At 42.4% G+C, this 19,745-nt stretch overlaps 1 protein-coding gene and 1 pseudogene across 1 annotated transcript in view; both read right to left on the bottom strand.

The window, feature by feature from the left end:
- LOC147999098 (disks large homolog 5-like) overlaps nt 1–13,596 on the bottom strand; it is a 44,975-nt gene extending 31,379 nt beyond the window's left edge. Inside the window, exons 1-2 of the mRNA XM_087596117.1 lie at nt 12,961–13,596; nt 6,216–6,297 (exon numbers count right to left, since the gene is read on the bottom strand). The gene's annotated coding sequence lies outside the window, so the exon portion shown is untranslated. The remainder of the gene's footprint in view (nt 1–6,215; nt 6,298–12,960) is intronic.
- On the bottom strand, nt 243–1,407 carry LOC147999099 (zinc finger CCCH-type antiviral protein 1 pseudogene; annotated as a pseudogene).
- Nucleotides 13,597–19,745: the final 6,149 nt, after the last annotated feature.

Raw genomic sequence — 19,745 nt, 5'->3', positions numbered from 1 at the left:
ATAGATACAGTCATTAAAGGCTGCCACTCCAAAAATTAAAAATAATAATAATCAGGGCCACATGGCTTTAATGCATCCTTTCTACCAGACTTTTAATGAAGACCCAATAACAATAGTGCTTCAATTATTCCACTGAATTGAAAGAGAAGGAACATTGCCAAACTCCTTCCCTGAGTTTCTACCTTTACCTAGAATTCCTGAGTCTGTTGCTTCTTCCATTGTCATCCCATCAATAGAACCATTTAAAATGGGATGTAATCGATGTCTGGAGCCTCATTCTTTCCCTTGACCTCCATGCGGTGTCCAGAAGGCATGCCTGTTCTCATGGACATGGACTCATCTCTTTTTGCTGCAGCAAGAAGAAAGCCAGCAGAGAGGGCAGGAGCTTACAAAGAATCAGTAGGATTTCTAGAAAAGAAGCCATCCAGATGTCCATTCTCAGAAAACCCCTGGCTTGCTCTCATGTGACTGGGTCCTCAGACACCAGCAGCCTTAGATGAGACCAAGGAAAGCTGTGCAGAGTCCTGGGTCCCCAGGTTCTTGACCTCCTGAGTGACAGCTGTAGACACGTCCTCCAGGGAATCCTTACAGCTGGTGACATCTGGACAAGGTGAACCAGATGCCAAAATGAGACATGGGAGAGAAATCCTAGGCTGTTTGGAAGGAATCAGTCTCTGCTATTGCTTCTGTCTCTGTGTGCCCTGCTGCTATGATGTTCATGAGGAGCTCTCATGCCAGTGGGTCTCCTCCTAATGTGTTTGTTGTTGCAGATGTCCTGGATGTTCTGGACCCCATCAGAACTCAGCCCGTGCTCAGTCACGGAGGTCAGCACCTTCCTGTCCATCAGGTCATGAGACCTGAGACAGTTGAGGTAACGGCAGTTGGCCTGGGTGAAGTGCTCACAGACTTGGACTCTCTTGCATGGCTGTGGCTTCAAGCAGATCTGTTTGTGGCTGTCTCCTTTGTAGTAACTTTTGCAGGAGAAAAGCATCCCCCTGTACCAGGAAGAAGGCCGGCTCCTCTTGGTTAAGCCCAGAAAGCTCATGATTCTTCAGGACCTGGAAGCTCTGTTCCTAAAAACTTGGTGTGGATATTTGCAGAGGTTTCTCTGGGATTTTGCATAATGACTCTGTCCCAGAAGTTTGAGCTTGCAGAGGCTTGGGCAATCTGTAGCATGGTCCCTGGATGCACTTGAGATTGAAGCCACAGGCTTCAGTAGTAGCCGCCACCTACAGCGTGATCCCTGCCTGATCTCCAGTCTCCAATAGGAATAAGCAGTCTTGCCCAGCAGCTCATAGAGCTCTGCCTCTGGAGCCTGCTCCTACTCTGCAGTTCCTTTAAGGTCATGCAGCCCCTGTGGGTCCACAGGATCTTGGTGATGAAACAGTCTGCCCCAGGATCCCCCATGGTGCACTATGGCTGCAGCTGCTCAGGCTTGTGAGCTGGACTCTGCTTCGTGGAGAAAGGAAACTGGAAAAGGGGATAACACATGAAATGGAAATGAAGAAAATAACCAGTAAAAATTAAAAGAATTAAAGTCATCATCTCAGGAGAATGAGTGGGAAGCCAGGTCCTTAAGCAGGCAGGTTCTCCACAACAATGCATGCTGGGTTCAAGACTGGACATGAGGTGCCCTGAGCTTGGGACTGCCAGGCTCCTACTGGGAAGAGAGCTTTCTTCTTCATTTCCGTAAGTCTCTCTAGTTTTCTTTTAAGGCTTTCATCTCATCATTGACTTTCCCAATGACCTTTTATGACAAGCCATTATGGTTAACAAGAATTAAGTAAGGGCTCATTGAGCTGTTGGTAGTTGGAGGTCTGGGGGAAGCCCTGGACAGAGAGATCTTGCCTGCCAGGGGTGGGATGTGCATGGTGGGAGGGACTAGTGGAGTGTCATTGGCCTCAGTATGCACAGGCTTGGGGCTGGTGCCTGGCTGCCTGGTGCGCCTCTGTGGCTACTTGGCCTGGGTCCCACCGCAGATGCCCATGGTGGTTGCTGGCCAGTTGTGCTTGCTCTCCCTGTCCTCGGGGCTTCTGGCGGGGCTGACCACAGCCTTGAACATGGACAACCATGGACAAAGTGGGCCGGAAATCGGAGGATCATGGGAGCATCTTCAACTTCCCCCTCCCCAAGCACTGGCAGTTGCAGCTGGAGGACAAGCCACTGTGAGTTTCCCCACATCCAGGCAGGTGTTCTGCACCACCAGGAGAGCAAGGGCAAGCACTGCTGCCACCAGTCCCACATGCGCAAGGCCTATTTGCTGACTGGCAGGGCTTCACTTTGCTCTGCCTGGCTCTGCTTTGCCTTGCTCTGCCCTGTGGGCTCTCACTTCTTTGGCCAAAGACTGTTGAGATCCCGGCTTGCCTCACCTTTCAATAGGCACCTCTGTGAAGTGAGGAGAACCAAAGGGACAGAAGGCTGACCTGGCCCTGGAGACTTGTGTCTCCCCCTCCACCAAAGTGCTTTCCTCAGTTCTCCACTGTGGTTTTAATTTGCAGGGATCCCAGCAGGTGGCAGGCTTTGCTGAGCCTCCCCTGTGAGAAGGGGACAGTGGTGGGACTTATGGTTGTGGGAAGTCTTTCAGGGAGATGCAGGCTTTCTCAAACTCTCTGACCATCCATCCAGTGCCCTCCCTGGTTCCCATTCCCTGTGTTTGTTGCGAAGTCACTTTTCACTGTCCTGTGTGACTTTCCCTGCAGACTGGGCTGTCCTGCAGGAGATACTCTCACATGCTTCTTTAAAAGCCCCTGTTCCTCAGATCTAGATCAGCTGTGAAAACAGGCTTCTCCATGCCAGGGTGAGAGCTACCCCTCCCAGCTCAGAGCTGCAACACCATAGGATCCTCAGGCCCCAGTGCTGGGTGGGTCCCATGGAAGAGTTAGAGGAAAGCTTCCCTTCTGAGAAGTGACTTAACACAGAAGGTTCACAAGTGACAGTCAACCCCCAAGTATTTCTTCCAGGAGAAAGCACTCAGCTCTCCCCTTTAAACAGTTTAGGCTCCCACATGGCCCAGTTTTGTGATTGGGGAAGATTTTCTGGAGCTTAGTTGGCCAGTCAGAGTGGGGCTACATTCTTTTTTTTTTTTTTTTCTTTATTAACTTGAGTATTTCTTATTTACATTTTGATTGTATGCTCTTTCCCGGTTTCCGGGCCAACATCCTCCTAACCCCTCCTCTTCTATATGGCTGTTCCCCTCCCCATCCTCCCTCCATTACCACCCTCCCCCTAACAATCACGTTCACTGGGGGTTCAGTCTTGGCAGGACCAAGGGCTTCCCCTTCCACTGGTGCTCTGACTAGGCTATTCATTGCTACGTATGCAGTTGGAGCCCAGGGTCAGTCTTTGGGTAGTGGCTTAGTCCCTGGAAGCTCTGGTTGGTTGGAATTGTTTTTCATATGCGGTCTTAACCCCCTTGAGCTCTTTCAGTCCTTTCTAAGATTCCTTCAACGGGGTTCCTATTCTCAGTTCAGTGGTTTGCTGCTGGCATTCGCCTCTGTATTTGCTGTATTCTGGCTGTGTCTCTCAGGAGCAATCTACATCCGGCTCCTGTCAGCCTGCACTTCTTTGCTTCATCCATCTTATCTAATTGGGTGGCTGTATATGTATGGGCCACATGTGGGGCAGGCTCTGAATGGGTGTTCCTTCTGCCTCTGTTTTAATCTTTGCCTCTCTATTCCCTGCCAAGGGTATTCTTGTTCCTCTTTTAAAGAAGGAGTGAAGCATCTGCATTTTGGTCATCCTTCTTGATTTTCATGTGTTCTGTGCATCTAGGGTAATTCAAGCATTTGGGCTAATAGCCACTTATCAATGAATGCATACCATGTGTGTTTTTCTGTGATTGGGTTACCTCACTCTGGATGATATTTTCCAGTTCCATCCATTTGCCTATGAATTTCATAAAATCATTGTTTTTGATAGCCGAGTAATATTCCATTGTGTAGATGTACCACATTTTCTGTATCCATTCCTCTGTTGGGTTCTTTCCAGCTTCTGGCTATTATAAGTAAGGCTGCTATGAACATAGTGGAGCACGTGTCTTTTTTATATGTTGGGGCATCTTTTGGGTATATGCCCAAGAGAGGTATAGCTCAGTCCTCAGGTAGTTCAATATCCAATTTTCTGAGAAACCTCCAACTGATTTCCAGAATGGTTGTACCAGTCTGCCGCCCACCAACATTGGAGGAGTGTTCCTCTTTCTCCACATCCTGGCCAGCATTTGCTGTCACCTGAGTTCTTGATCTTAGCCATTCTCACTGGTGTGAGTTGAAATATCAGGGTTGTTTTGATTTGCATTTCCCTTATGACTAAAGATGTTGAACATTTCTTTCGGTGTTTCTCAGCCATTCGGCATTCCTCAGCTGTGAATTCTTTGTTTACCTCTGAACTCCATTTTTTAATAGGGTTATTTGACTCCCTGCGGTCTAACTTCTTGAGTTCTTTGTATATTTTGGATATAAGCCCTCTATCTGTTGTAGAATTGGTAAAGATCTTTTCCCAATCTGTTGGTGGGGCTACATTCTTAATCCATACTCATTCACACAACAGAACATCTTCCTCCCCACCCACGAGGCCTTGACTTGAACCCAGGTCCTTCCAGGATCAACAGACCTGAGAGAACAGATTGCAGCACAAGAGAGAAAAGAAGCCAGAATAGTTTAAACTGGAGAAAACCCCCATATAGGCCGTTTATCAACTTTAGGGGTTTGCATATTGTGGACTTCAGAATCTTACGGTCAGATTTTTCTGATTACACCTTATAGGTGAAGCTGAAGTCTACTGAGGGTGGGATCATCCCAGGCAGGGAGGGGATCTGACTCTGCAGGCCTGGCCACCCTCTGCATTCTCCCAAAAATAATTTTTAGTCAGCTGTAAATCTGAAGTGAAATTTGTTTTTTTTCAACTCAAACGGTTGACATTTCAAGTCTCACACACCATGTGAGAGACACACATTTATCCACAGGGGATTTGAACTTACTTCTATAGAAATGACTGTGGGCCAACAGAGGGAAAGCATTCTTGCCTTTAGCATTCTGTCTGTATCAGAGACTACATGGACTGGCTTCCTGGACAGACATGTCCAAGCAGACAGACATTGTAATGAGGGAAAACTTAGGCAAGAAATGACCTGGGGACAGTGATTTCAGATTGTGCCTTTAGCCAGGAATCTCTGTTGTCATTAAGGCAAGCAGTCTTGGGCCTGCCAAAACTTGTCAGTATTTCAGGGCTCTTACAACTGCTCCAGGTACTTCTGAGGTGAAAGCCTTTCATTAAAAAAAAAAAGTTTATAGAGCAATATTTCTCCACCTGTGGGTGGCAACTGCTTCACAGAGATTGCATATCAGATACCTTGTACATTATGACTCATAAGAGTAGCAATATTATTTATGAAGTAGCAATGAAATAATTTTATGGAGGGGATCATCACAGTATGAAGAGTTGTATTAAAGGGTTGCAGCAGTAGGACTGTTGAGAACCACTGCCATAGAAGCTGACAGATGGGAGCAGACTCCTCAGCTGAGTAGAGACCCACGACAAGGGATACTGTGTCCCACCCTAGAACCCAGAGGCAGAATCTATCCCGGGAATCTGTGGGTCACCTTGTCTTAAATTCTCCCAGGGTCAAGAATAGCATTGATCATCTCAGCAGAATCAGCTTGCACAGCCACATCAGGCCCATGGCTTCCCTGTACAGAGAAGGATGTGGGTCTGAGTGACAGTCAGTGAGACTGAGGGGACCCTGATACTCATTTGCTTTGAGCTGTGGTTTCTTCACCTGTAAACTGGAGGTGTTTCTGCTGAATTGGGTTGTAGTGGAGATTAACAGAACATACAACCTGCTCAGTGTCTGCCTGGCATGGACCCTGCTGGTTAAATGGAAGCTGTTGATGCTGACGAGATTAAAAGTAGAATTTCTAGCCAGATAGTGTTAGTTGTGGGGCGCCATACAAGTGTTCTAAGCATTTTCTGATTCTAAGACCGCCTCACCTTACAACCTAAGGCTCTTGATTTAAATTTTAAAAAAAGAATAAATATAAAATACCAATATGAAAAAATCATAATCAGAAATGAGCTAATTCCTGTGAAGTCATTTAGCTTTACATTTTCTGCTTCTATTTCCAAGGCATCTAGAGTAGCACTATCCGAGATCCTAAAGCCTTCTATTATGGTGCTACCCATTCATTCCTCTCTCCTTGAGGACTTCTCAGGTGACTTACTAGAATCAGATGGCTTTTAAGATTGTTCCCATCAGGTGCGATCTCTCTGTCCATGGGCCTTGCCCAAAGCTGCAGGGCCAACCTGTTGTTTTACAATCCAAAATTCCAGACATTAATTTTACCAATGAAGTTTCAGGAGTCAGATGCTGAAGTCAAGTAAAGCTCCCAACTGTCTTTCCTGATTCACTGACCTCCCAGAAGAAGAGCAGTCCTGTTCCCTCTGAACACTTTCTTAAAAATCCTTTAACTCAAAAACTTTCCATTGGTTTAGTTATCTAGATTTCCTTTCACGTTGTGTCTTGATCTGCTGGACCTAAGTGCACTTTTTACCTTTGCCATAAATGTGTGTGGTAGGTGAGCCATACCGTAATTAAGTCCATGTTTACATGAATAAACAACTCTTGCTTTAAATGTCTGTGCCATGGCCCTGCTATACCACACACTAGTTTTTCAGTAAATAATACATTCTTGGAGATCACAGTGTGATCAAATATTTTGTAACATGACTTAGTAACGTTCCCTCGATTTTATAAATCGATTTCTTTGACGAGGATTCTGGGTGTTGTCTGTCAGGTCTGAGTGCATCATCTTGGGAATCCCAAGGAACATCAAACTTGGGCTTTTGAAACTGTTGCATATGGCCAACCCGGAGCAAAAACCACCCAGGAATCTACTGATACTTGACACACATTCATTCACCTGCCTTTTTCATATAGTTTATGGCAAGAGGTCACCATTCTTGACCTTGTTTCACTATAAAACGTGGTGCTAAGTGTAAGAGTTGGGGTCAAGGAGATCACCCCACAAATCACAAAATACCCATCTCAGATAACCATGTATGGTTTATTGAATACAAAACATCCATGAATTTCAGGACAGAATTAAAAGTCCAAACCTAAGGATAATAGAATAGAAGAGAATTTAGATTTCCAGTTCACAGGTCCAGTAAGCATATTCAGTAAATCATAGCAGAAAACATCCATAAGGTAAGGGAAGAAAAGGCCATGAAGGTACAACAAGCCTACAGAACGCCAATTTAATCATACCAGAAAAAATTCCTCCATTAACATAATAATTAAAACACTGAATGCACAGATCAAAGAAAGATCATTAAAAGGGGTAAGGTACAAATAACCAGTAACAAATAAGTTCAGACTCATCTGAATTACACCAGACTTCTCAACAGAGACTCCAAAAGCCAGAAAATCTTGGGCAGATGTAATGCGGACCAAGGATCCTATACCCAGCATAATTCTCAATCACCATAAATGGAGAAACCAAAATATTTCATGACAAAACCAAATTTAAACAATATTTTTCTCTAAGAAAGCACAACAGAGGATTGTAGTAGGGAAACTCCAAGACAATGAGCTAAACTATACCCAAGAAAAACCAAGAAATAAATCATCTCTCAATAATTTCAAAAAATGAAGCACACAATCACCATTTCACCCATAACCAGAAAAAGAAGAGAAAGCAGCAACTATTGGTCTTTAATATCTAACCAGACCCTCTGTCACCAATCCCCCAGCTCCTAAGGAATAAACTGCCAGCCAAAGTATATACAGGGTCTATGGTTCTAGGTAACTGTGTAGAAGGGAACTAATTTAAGTGGCACCCATGTGGCGGGAGGCCATTGTCTACGCTGAGGCCTGATGCCCAACAAAAGTAGATGCTGGAGTTGTGAGGTAGGAATGGATATGTGTAGGTGGGGGAACACTGTCATATAGGCAAAGCTGAGCAGAAATGGGATGTAAGATATGATGATGGGAGTGTGGAAAGCAGGACAACAGTTGAAATGTAAATAAATAAAATAACCAATTAATAAAAAAATAGCCAAAAATAAAATAAAAAGTGAAAAGGTAAAAGAAAACTTACACCAAAACAAAACAAAAGAAATCCTTGTAGTGGATTGGCCTAATTCTGCTTGTATTTTAATGCTAATATGTAGAACTCAAGACTGGTTAACCTCCAAAAACTGACCCTGCTCCCAGTTAACTGTGATTATAAAGAAGCCAACAGCCAACAGCTGCACAGCAGAGAGATGGGGGAGGTGAGCTTTGAGGGCTTTGCTAGAGAGGATCATGAGGAGGGAAGAAGGAGGAAGAAGCTGCCAGAGAATAAAGGAAGAACATGTGTGATGGAGAGGAGAGAGGAAGAGGACAGCAGCCATGGTTAAGGGAGAGGAGAGCCTGGTCCTGAGGGCTGTCCAAGTGCAACAAAGAGCAGCCAAGATGCTACACAGTCAGTAAGAGTTGAGCGTTATTGTTTGGAAAGTAGATCTGATGCCATGGAGGGCAGGCAGCTGCCCAGCTACTGTGCTGATTAAGGCATATGATGAATAAATTTACAAAATATGTATAACCAGTAAGGAGCTCTATAGAGGATCCTAAAAGGAATACTTTAGTTTGAAGAGAAGGATAAAATACCAGAGGAAACAGGAAATAATTTAACAAAACTAGAACAGTCAATCAAAAGAAGACAATAAAACCCACAAAAATTAACAAAATTAAATACATAGGTTTAAATAATATTTGCACGTCACTAAACTCAATTCCCCAGTGAACAGACATTATTTAGCCAGAAACAGGATCACCATCATGAGATGTAGAGGATATACTAGGGAAACAGACCTAAGACACAGGTCCCTATCGCAATTCTATGCAGTTTCTCTATCCAGCTGACAGAATAGATTTCAAACCAATCCTGTCCCGAAGATGTAAGGACATTCATTTCATATTTTGCAATTACCAAAAGATACTACAATTCTAAATATATACATATTAAACACTGCAGTCACAAATTTAAATATATAATTATCACATAGTTGTGAAATTACCCATTAGCTATAATAGTGGTTGTGATTGTTTTTAATAGTCTATTCTGACCACTTGGCAGATCACATGCAAATAAACAAAAGAGGAGGAGCAGAATTCAGTGACATCATCAGTCAAATGGACCTAACAAACTACACTGAACTATACATATATTTTCTATCAGCCTGTGGATCTGTATCCAAAATTGACCACGGATTAGGACACAGAAGAGCCCTCAGGAAAGATAAGAAAGCTGAAGTAGTGTCACGCATTCTATCTAAGCACAAAGGAATCAAACTGGTATCACACAATAGAAAGTGCAGTCAGGACACACTCTCGTGGAAGGTCAGCAACACAAACAACACACTACTGAAAGGGCCAAGGGAGAAACACATAAGGAAAAATTAAAATTCCTAGAAATGAGTGACAATGAAAACACATCCACCACAGATCTATGCGATACAACATAGTTTTAGGATTTATGTTGCAGTCAGTAAAGCCAGAGCAGTGGACCCATCTAATCCCTTTGTCATGCATCAGAAGTAGAGAATGTGGACTGTGCCCTGTTGGGTTAATGCCTTGAACTGGCTCACCACATTCCCAATTTCCCTTTGCAATGATAACATATTTTTGGCATTACACATTGGATGTATGCAATTTGCCTTTTGATTTCATAGGGGAATAATTAAGGGACTTCCTGGAGGGTCGAAAAGCACTGTGGATAAACTGTGTAGAGACTGAAAGACTACAGGGGTTTTGGAAGCTGAGCTAATGTATTTTTATTATGATATGTTTAAGAACCTATGGGGAATTGGGAGTGGAATATGGTGATTTGAATGATAATGGCCCCCATAAACTCACATATATGAATGTTTGTTGCTGGTTAGTGGAAATATTCGGGAAGAATTATAAGATACGGATTTGTTGGAGGAGTGTATGGGATTGGGCTTTGAGGTTTCCAAATTCAACACCATCTATAGTTAACACTAACTTTCTCTGTCTCTGACTTGCACATATGATGTAAGCTCTCAGCCAGTTCTCTAGAAACATGGTGTCCTACCTGCTGCCGTGTACCCCAGCATAATATTCATAGACTCATGATCCTTGAAACTGTAAGCTGAAATAAACTCTTTCTTCTACAAGTTCCCTTGCTCATGGTGTCTCTTCACAGCATAGAAAAGAAACTAAGATTGGAAGGAACAGTTAAGTGAAAAATTTCTCAATAATATCCTGGAAAATAAAATTCAGACATTTACCAAAAGTGTCAGGTACCGTGATCAAGCTGGCTTGACTGCAGAGGTGCAAGAATGTTTCAACAAATACAAATGAATAAACAATTCACCACAGAAAACCAAGAACAGGAAACACATGATCACTGCAGTAGAGGCAGACAATCTCTTTGGCAAAATCCCACAGTGATTAATGCAAAAGTCCTGGAGAATCTGGGATATGGAGAAGACATACCTTAACATTATAAAGGCGATATGCAAGGCCAACAGCATCCTAACTGGAGGAAATCATAATGGATTTCCACTAAAATCAGGAATAAGTCACAGATGTTCATTCTTTTCATCTAATTCAACTAGTATGTGAAGTCTTATCCAAACAATATGACAATAGAGAGATGGAAAGGCATGTTAATATGAAAGAAAGCAGTCAGAGTATTCTCATTTGCCGGCGATATGATCCATATATAAAGACCACTACGAAACCACTAGCAAACTCCTATGGCTCATGGACACATTCACTAAAATCACAGTAAAATCAATAGAACTCCTGTATACCAACAATAAATATGACGAAAGAAGCCAAGAAAACAAACCCATTCAGAATAAAAATCTTGTAATATCTAAGGAAGTAAAGACTTGTTAAAATGAAATCATTAGGAAAAATAAAAAAAACAGAAGAAACCAGAAAATGAAGAGACCTCTCCTTTTCATGTATCAGTATGATTTATATTATTATATCGAATCCTACCAGAGTCATCTACAGGTTTAAATCCATCCCATTATAATCCCAATACAGATCTTCATGGGGATGAAAAAAAAATCTCAGAACTCACATGAAAGCACAACTGAGCAGGGCAGTCAGACACTGCTAACTAATAAGACAGTAAAGCACTGCGGGAGGCATCACCTTTAATGATTTCACCTTCATTTTGGGGAATAGTAAAAAAGAAAAACCAGCATGTTAATATCATGAGAGCAGACACAGTGCCTAATGGAATAAAATTGAAGAGCCTGATATTGGCCTATGTTCTTATCAGCATTTGGGTTTTGAGAAAAAGGAAAACAAACAAACAAAACAAAAAACTCACAACCACCCCTCCCACCACCACACACAAGTGCAGTTTTCAACCTGTGGGTTGCAAGCCCTTCAGGGAACAACCACATATGAGACATACTTTATACATGCTATTTACATTACACTTCAAAACAGTAGCCACCTTACATTTATGACTTAGCAATGAAATAATTTGGTAGTTGGGGTTGGTTACCACAATGTGAAGAACTGTATTCCTTGAGTTGTTCTTGGTCATAGTATTTTTCTGCAGTAACAGAAATGTGACTGATATATAAACTGGTACCGAAGTGAGTGGAGATGTTTGTGAGGAATCTCTTGATTTTTTGGAGGAGGGTGGGAGACTTTGGATTGGGAAAACTGTTGAATTATTTAAGGAGATCTTAACAGTTCTTTTAGTTTGCCACATGGGAGACATAAGTATTGTGAGTCTGTGCAAAATAGAGCCTCTCTGATGAAACTTCAAAGGATGGCAGGAACTCAATTGGTGACTGGCTTAGAAGCAATTGATATAATTTTGGCAAACAATCTGTCTCTTTACTGCCTGTTTACTAAGAAGTGACCTGAAGATAAATAAAAAGCTAATTGACTAATTGTTTTGAGCAAACTTCAAGGGGTAGATATCCGGTGACCTTCCTCATATGGTAAGAATGTATGTTTGTATTTTTCATTGTTAATGTAGCCAGGACTTCAGTTAATCCCGCCACATTCAGGGTCTAGACGCATAGGAAACTGCAAGATCTCCCAGGATTTGGAAAATGTCCCAATTGTTGTAAGGTCCCCAAAACATGTTGTCACCCCACATACATTGGGAAGCAACTTAAAGGAACATGACCCCCTCATTCTCAAGAGGAAGGGTGGGTGGGTGGTTATTTGTCTGCCGTGGGCTGTAGATGATTATTGTCAGTTAGGGGGTTGGTTGCAAGTTCTTACTGGCCATGATCAGGAAGGAAACAGTAAAGCAGATTCGAATCAGGGGTGTCTTTCTTCCTTTCTCTTTCTCTCCTCAATTCTCTGTCTAATGTTGTGGGAAATCAGGAGAAGGGACTAAAATGACAAAATCATAGATCACTGTATCTCTATTTATACTAGAAAGCAATACCAAGTCTCAAATATTTTAGGATGGCATGGATTTTTGAATGATGATAGAATTTAAAATTGTACTTGCATAAATGATTCAATTCATTTTTAAGATATAAGTATATGCAACTTATTCACAATGTGGTGTAAAATTCTAATTTTATAAAATTACTACTGCACACTGCCGTGGATAATTACGGAATTCAAGCTAGTACTTTCCAACTATAAATAATCAGTCTTCCAGTCATGTTAGGTACTGCTTTAGTTAGGTACAGAAATAAGCTTTATTTAACTTCCTGTGTATGTTTTTAAAGTTAAGTAGGAAGTAAATCCCTTGGGAAAAAAAGCCACATTTGTCCACTGAGATAGACATTACATACAAAGGTGGTTCTCAAATCCTTTAGAGATCTGAAGAATCTGCCATTTCAGATGTCCTAATAGTTAAAGGCTTTTCACAGTGGGAGAGACCTCAACTCCTGGTAGTGTCCCCAATCTATTCTGAAAAAGATGATGGGCTCTAAAGAACCATTGGGTGAAATACTACCTACTTCCCTCTACTGCTGCCAGAAAGCTGTCCAGACTGTGCAGAAGTTGATCATGGGGAAGTCTGTGTCCCAGTTTTTGGAAAAAAAAATAGGATAGTCCTTCAAGTGACCTGCTTCAAAGGATTGTTGTCAGATCTCCTGGCCCAGTGAGTTGAAGGTGGATGCCACAGTGACACAGGAATATTTGCTGACTGACTCCCAGGGTAGCCAACCATTTCTGTTATTTCTTAGGTTTGGAAGCTGTTTGCTCTGAATTTCCTTTTTTTCAGGCAATATTTCTCCTCCTCAGATCTTGGATGGGGTTGAAGATTAGATAGTTTAGTCTTAACCTTTTCTTGTTATGAGAATCAGAAAAACAAACTTGTTCACCATCGTGCAGAAATGTGACAGCCAGGAACCTGGACAGGAACAGGGTGGACATGGGAGGCTCAGAAAGCAGGGCTCTATGGACAGTCCACAGCAGTATCAAAACTCCTGTGATAACCGCTCTGGCACCATAAGTCCTGAGAGAGGATGGGGATGCCAGGAGAGTGTGCGTGGTCTGCCCACTGCCTGGGACTTTTAAAAGCTTGTACCACCCCCGAGCACATAGAAGAGCTTGAGCAGAAAGAGGCCGATGCCCAGAAGCCGCTGCTGTGGTAGGAGGCAGTTATGGCGGTTGGAGGTGGGGGTAGAGGTGGAGGAGGGATGGGAGAAGACCGAGGAGTTTCCCCAAAAGACAAGAACAGACACCATCCTTACTACTCCAGAACCCACGCCAATCCCACACCACCCCTAAAATGCCCAGTCCACTGCCAAACCTCCCCATGCCAAGCATTCACAGCTTCATCCCCACTGTGCTTATTTCTTATTTTTTTTAACTTCTTATTTATTCTCTTTGAACCTCACATCCTGCAGCTCAACTCCATTCATCTGCCCTTCCCTCAGGTCTGCACTTCACCCTTGCATCCTGCTCTAAATCAGAGCAAAAATAATCTTCATGTGGAAGCTGAATAAAGAAAAAGAAAAAGAAAATTTGTATGCAAAAAATGTGTCAAATTTTAAGGATGAAAGACATAAACGCTTAAATTGTTTGGAATTAATGAAAGTACATTTGGTCTCAGAAGACTTATTATGGTTAATAAATGCAAGTTATGATAGATAAGGGATACAAAGCTTAAAAAGTGATAGAAAATGATTTAGGTACAAAATTTTAGACTAACATAATTTAGATAATGAAGTACCTTCTCCAATTTTGCAAAATACGAATGGACAGAATATTGTGACAGTAATTCTTACCTGATGCATCTCATAAGTTTTCTTATTTTATCTAGCTTATTAATGTTAAATTAAAGGTATTTCTTGGAGTAAAATGGGAAATGCTGAGGTGACCTCCCTTTGTACTAAGGTGTGTCAACTTTCAATTGTTAGTTCTGTACTGGCAGTGAGCTAAGTGCTGGCAGGATTTCTCTTGTCATTTCTATGTCCCATCATCAGGTTTGCTATTTTGTGGATGTTTGTCCTTCTCACCAGCTCAACACAAGCTAAGAGATGTATCAGGTGTTGTCTCACTGCCGATTGGATGTAATAAAGATCTGATGGCCAAGAGCTGCGTCAGGAAGTATGTGGGCAGAACTTCCGGGCATAGAGAGGGACATAGGCAGAGGCAAGCTGAAGCAGGAGATTCAGAATAGACATGGGCAGGAAGAGATATGGAACAGACCACGGCAGAGGGGTAAAGAGCTAAGCAGCAGGTGGGTCTCAATGGTAGAAAAATGGGGTTAATTTTTAGAGAAGATGAGGGACTGCCCAGTGAAAGGCCTAAGATTCAAACTATGTTCGAATTCTCCATGTCCCATTTACATCTCAGGCAGCTCTGTGAAAATAGTACACAATACAGTATTAACATGGCTTTGAGCCTGTGGTTTGGTTACTTTTGGTCACTGTTCCTCAAGACTGCAGGAGAAGGAACAACACACAGGGCAAACACATGAAAACCATGTGCAGCTTAGAGTGGAAAAGATCACTAAGAAGTTTAATGTCACAGCAAAGTCATGTGCTGAAGAGGAGGGTGACATAGTTAAGGAGATGAATGTTATTAACGATAAGCCTCCTGCCTCTGTGCTGGAGAGAAGTGGAAGGTGTCCTCAAGGCAAGACTCTTACCAATTAAAGTTCCAACTTGGAAAAGGGAGCTCAATAGATTTCGTGCTCCTACAAAGCAAGTGCATAGGGAAGCTGCTGCAGTTGTCATCCAAGCAGGCAGCTGACAGGTCAGTGCACCTCATGTGGCACAGAATTTGGAGGAAAAAAGATTTTAAGATTCAGGATGACATGAACAGGACCAGGCGACTCTCGCATTTATGTTTTTATTATTTGAGGCTTGAATTAGAATGATACTCATAGTCTCATGTTTTTTAGTTTTCTTTCATTATTTTATCTACATTTCCAATTTATCTCCCACTCCATGTTCCTCTACATGACCCCCTCTTCTGTCCCCCCACACCCTCTCCCTATGAGATTGCTCCTCCACCCGCCAATTCACTCCCACCTCAGAGGCCTAAGTTCCAATATCATGGTTCATGAAGCTTCCTCAGAAACAAGGTTCTCCCGTCCCAGTGATCCCAGATAAGCTAGTCCTCTGCTACATATCTACCTGGAGACATGGGCACACCCTGATTCTTTTATTAGTTACCTTAGTTAAGGTGTCTCTTCACAGCAATAGAGCAGTGACTGACAGGCTTAAATTCACTTTGCATCCCAATTGCTGTCCTTTCTCTTGTTACTTCTCTCCCACAGTTCCTCCCCAATGTCCTCACACCATCTCCTCTGAGAGAGTAGAGGAATATCCCTCAGAGTGTGCCTCCACCAAGACACATCAAGTTTTTGTAGGGCTGGTGCACCTTCTCCCACTGAGGCCAGGGAAGACACCTGAGTTAGGGTATCAGATTTCACAGACAGGCAAACCTTTGGGGATAGCCTCGGCTCCAGTTTCTTACAACAGGGTATGTAATACTGTATTAAACTTAGTAAGGTTTATTTATCTTCACCTAGCAACTCATCCTGAGAAACAGTGCTCTGGCCTGATGCTTTTGTTTTCAGCCGTATCTTCCTCTTTCTTCTGTGCTTACCACTGTAACACAGGAGAAGCTTCTAATATTAATGTTGCCAGATCTTTCCGGTCTTGGGGGATAATTCTATTCTGAGTTGTATATGGATGTAATATCTTCGTTACGTATGATGAATATATACTTCAGGAAAGGACTGCTTCCTTGTTTCTATTAAGATCTAATATGACGAAAGGATTCTGATTAATATTCCAGAATCGTAGGCCACCAGGTTGGTATGTCATCAGTCACTGAAGTGAGGTGAATTTTATAACACATTTTGGCCACCCACTTTCAATGTCATTATGTGGTATTGCCTTAGGCTCTTTTCTACATTCCCCTGCCTTTGGCTGAGTATATGTTTGAGGTCTCTCTGTGACTGTGCAAAGGAGTAAGAGCTAGGGCTGGGCCACAAAATAAGAATGTACTTGTTCATCCAGAAACAAAAACAAAAAACAAACAAACAACCAAAAAAAGCTCTAGGGTAAAATATCGGTGCTAGTGCTGAACTGAACTGTCAGAGGTAATTTTTTAAAGTAAATAACACTATCTTGGGGCTGATAATATGAATCAAATATCCTGCAACATAAGTTTGCAATGTTGCCTGCATTTTATAAATCAAGTCTGACCACCGTTTTGGTTCTTTCCAATCATGTCTGAGTGCATCATCACGGGAACCCCAAAGAAAATCAGAAATGGGTCCTTGAAGCTGATGCACAGGGCCAGTATAGACCTGAATATTACAGAGGACACCTTGATTCTTAACACAAGGGATCATTTCTCCATCCCTCTTGTCACATAATTTATGACAAGATGTCACCTTTCCTAACCTTAGCTTCTTTTCCTAAGTGCTGCTGAAGGGAAGATTTGGTGTCAAGAGGTCTGGACTCAGACCACAGGAACACTGAATTCATTTAAATAGGTGTAGTTTATTGAATGCACACACCAATACAGTTCAACCAGAGCAACAGCTCACAACTGTGTACTGGACATTGCTAGGCCCAGCTCATTGCAAAATCCACATGGGCTAAAGCACAAGTGCTGGAAATGCTGCTGTCTATGGGCCCTGACTCGGGTCATTTTACACATAATTGTTCCTATTTTCCTTGAATCTAATGGGTCCTATGTGAAGCTCATAGTTGGGGAACTTGTTAAGATTAACAAACCTCGTAACATACAGAACATAACAGGGTATGTGACCAGTACCACACAGTTCAATGTCAGGTTTTTTTGTTTTTTGTTAGTTTGTTTGTTGGCATCCATGATGTGGAGGCGTATTACAGAACAATAGGAAAGAGCTGGCTGCTGTGTAACAAATTTGCTGCTATTAAGGTAGGTACGGGGTCAAGACCTCAGCAACAGCCCTTAAGATGGAAAGGAGATGATGTGTTTGATACCTGAAAGGAGCTGCCTCAGCTGTGTTTCTCTGCCTGCTCAGTGCCCATTCACCATCACTCTGTCCCTGAAGAGGACCTCAAGGTCTGCCCCCTGCTGCCTGTGAGCCAGGACTAGGCACAGAAAGGCAAGGCCACAGCACTGGTTTCCAATTCCTCAGTAATGCTGGATTTCCAATAATGTACTTGTATACACAAATACAGTGTGGTAAGTTACAATATATACTAATCATTTCTTACATAGGACAACAGTTGATTGACTAAAACTAATTCTATTTTAAAAAAAGAAAAGAATCCTGGCTCTTGTGGAAATATACAAAGAAATATCTACGATGGTGGGCAATGAATTCTGCCATGGACTGAACTCAGAAAGGTGGGGTTGTGAGAAAGATGCATGGTCAAATAGCCCACCAGGTTCACATTGTGTCAACTTGATTTAATCTAATGACAAAGAAGTGGAGTATCTCTGATGGCTTCCTTCTAATCCCTTGAAAGGATCCCTGGGGATTGGCCTCAGTACATCACACTTCTTGATGGGGCAACAACACTCAAGGAAGCTTGAGATTGTCATAGGCACAGTATTATGCTACATATACAAAGTAGATAATACTACGATGTCCAGATGATGATATCCATTTGTATGCACTCTTAAGGTGAACCTAAGGAAAGAGAGATCAAGGTCCTTAGAATGGAAAGATCAGTCCCAGTTTTTTTTTTTTTCTACCATTCCAAACTGAACGACTGGTAGGGAGAGAATGGTAGATAATCGAGAATTGGTGGATGATGCTTTGAATGCAGGGTGGGTTTCTGTGCTGGTTTTAGACAGGGTCTCAAGTATCCCATGTTGCCCTCTCCCTGGATGGCCAGGTTCACTTTGAGCTCAGATAAACCTCCTTCCACTTTCCAATAGATAGGCTTACAAGAGTGGCTTCCAAGGACTGTGAGGACAGCATTAGCCTTTGACAGTTGAGGTGTGTAACCCACAACTATAGTTTTAGCCACGTTTTCCCATGTCTACCAGCTATTTCAGATTGTTGCTTTTCTATGCCTGACAATCGGGGACACAGAAAAAAAAACTGATAGAGAGCAAGGACATGGTGATCACATCCTTACCTCTTCTGTACGTTCTGGATGAGGTTTGTTAAAATTCCAATATTGCAAAAAGCTTTATATAGGGCCCATCTCATCAAGGGTCACTGTGTACTGTTCTATCTAAAATGTCTAATCAGAACTGACTACCATATAACACTTCCTGCAGTCCTCATATGAGAAACTTGGGATTTTGTTTTGACTTTTTCTTTTCTCTGTCTCTCTTATTTTTTGCTATATAAGTTGAGAGAAAGATAGTTAGGGCCATAAATTTGCCCCCAAAATTTGAACTATGGATGTGATCAATCAATGTTAGTGTGTGCATTCTGTAAAGTATTCATTTTTCACTATGATAGATGCTTTTGTGTTTGATGTGGTGGCCATTTCCCAGTGTACAGGTGCTGGGACCTTGCTCTATCCACTTAATGATGTTTATAGCCTCATTTTAGACCTTTCTGTGCACCCCCTATATCTCTTGACTATTTTATTTTTCTGATAGAAGCTCATGGTATATCTTACTCAGGCCTGTGAGCAGTGCTCCTTTGGCGACATTGGTGCACAGAGGAGAACCCCACCACCAGCATGAGGTTCCCTTCACTGGTGGCTCCAATATTGCACTTTCCTCTGCCAACTGGTCTCCACACTTTTCCTAGCACCATAAAGATTTCAACTCTTTCTCCTAAGGAATATTCTGGCAATTGTCGATTGTTAAGCACATGACTTCATGAGTGTTCCCCTAACACACACCCATGTTGTAACCTACATGCAGACTATTTCTTGATGTGATATAAAGCACCTGTACATAATGAGACAGGAGAACTTTTGACTGCATATTCAAGCTGGTATGAAATCTCAGGAAGTTTTAATGGCTAACATTGGTGAATGAGGAAATTTGAGTTAGGATGAGACATTTTGGGGCAAGATATAGAAGGAAACATTCATTTAGATGCATAGGAATTACTAAGGTTTTTTTATAATCAAGCCTTGAAGAAAATTTGGCTTTGGAAGCAGGAGATGCTCAGTGACTCTGCCCCAGGAAAGTCTCCTGGAAAGGGCACCTCTGCTTATGCTCAGTACAGGGAGAACATTAGCAGGAGGCAAAGTCTGCTCCCCATGACATCAGCTGTCCCTTCTATGACACTCTATTGTCTCCTAGAGAGTTCTGGCATCCTCTGTGATGTCACCAGACATCAGTGACAACCAGTGCCCTAGTTTCTCTC

Source organism: Rattus norvegicus, chromosome 19 (assembly GCF_021556685.1).
Source record: "Rattus norvegicus strain SHRSP/BbbUtx chromosome 19, alternate assembly SHRSP_T2T, whole genome shotgun sequence".
Taxonomy (NCBI): domain Eukaryota; kingdom Metazoa; phylum Chordata; class Mammalia; order Rodentia; family Muridae; genus Rattus; species Rattus norvegicus.
This window is presented reverse-complemented; position numbering and strand designations above follow the sequence as displayed.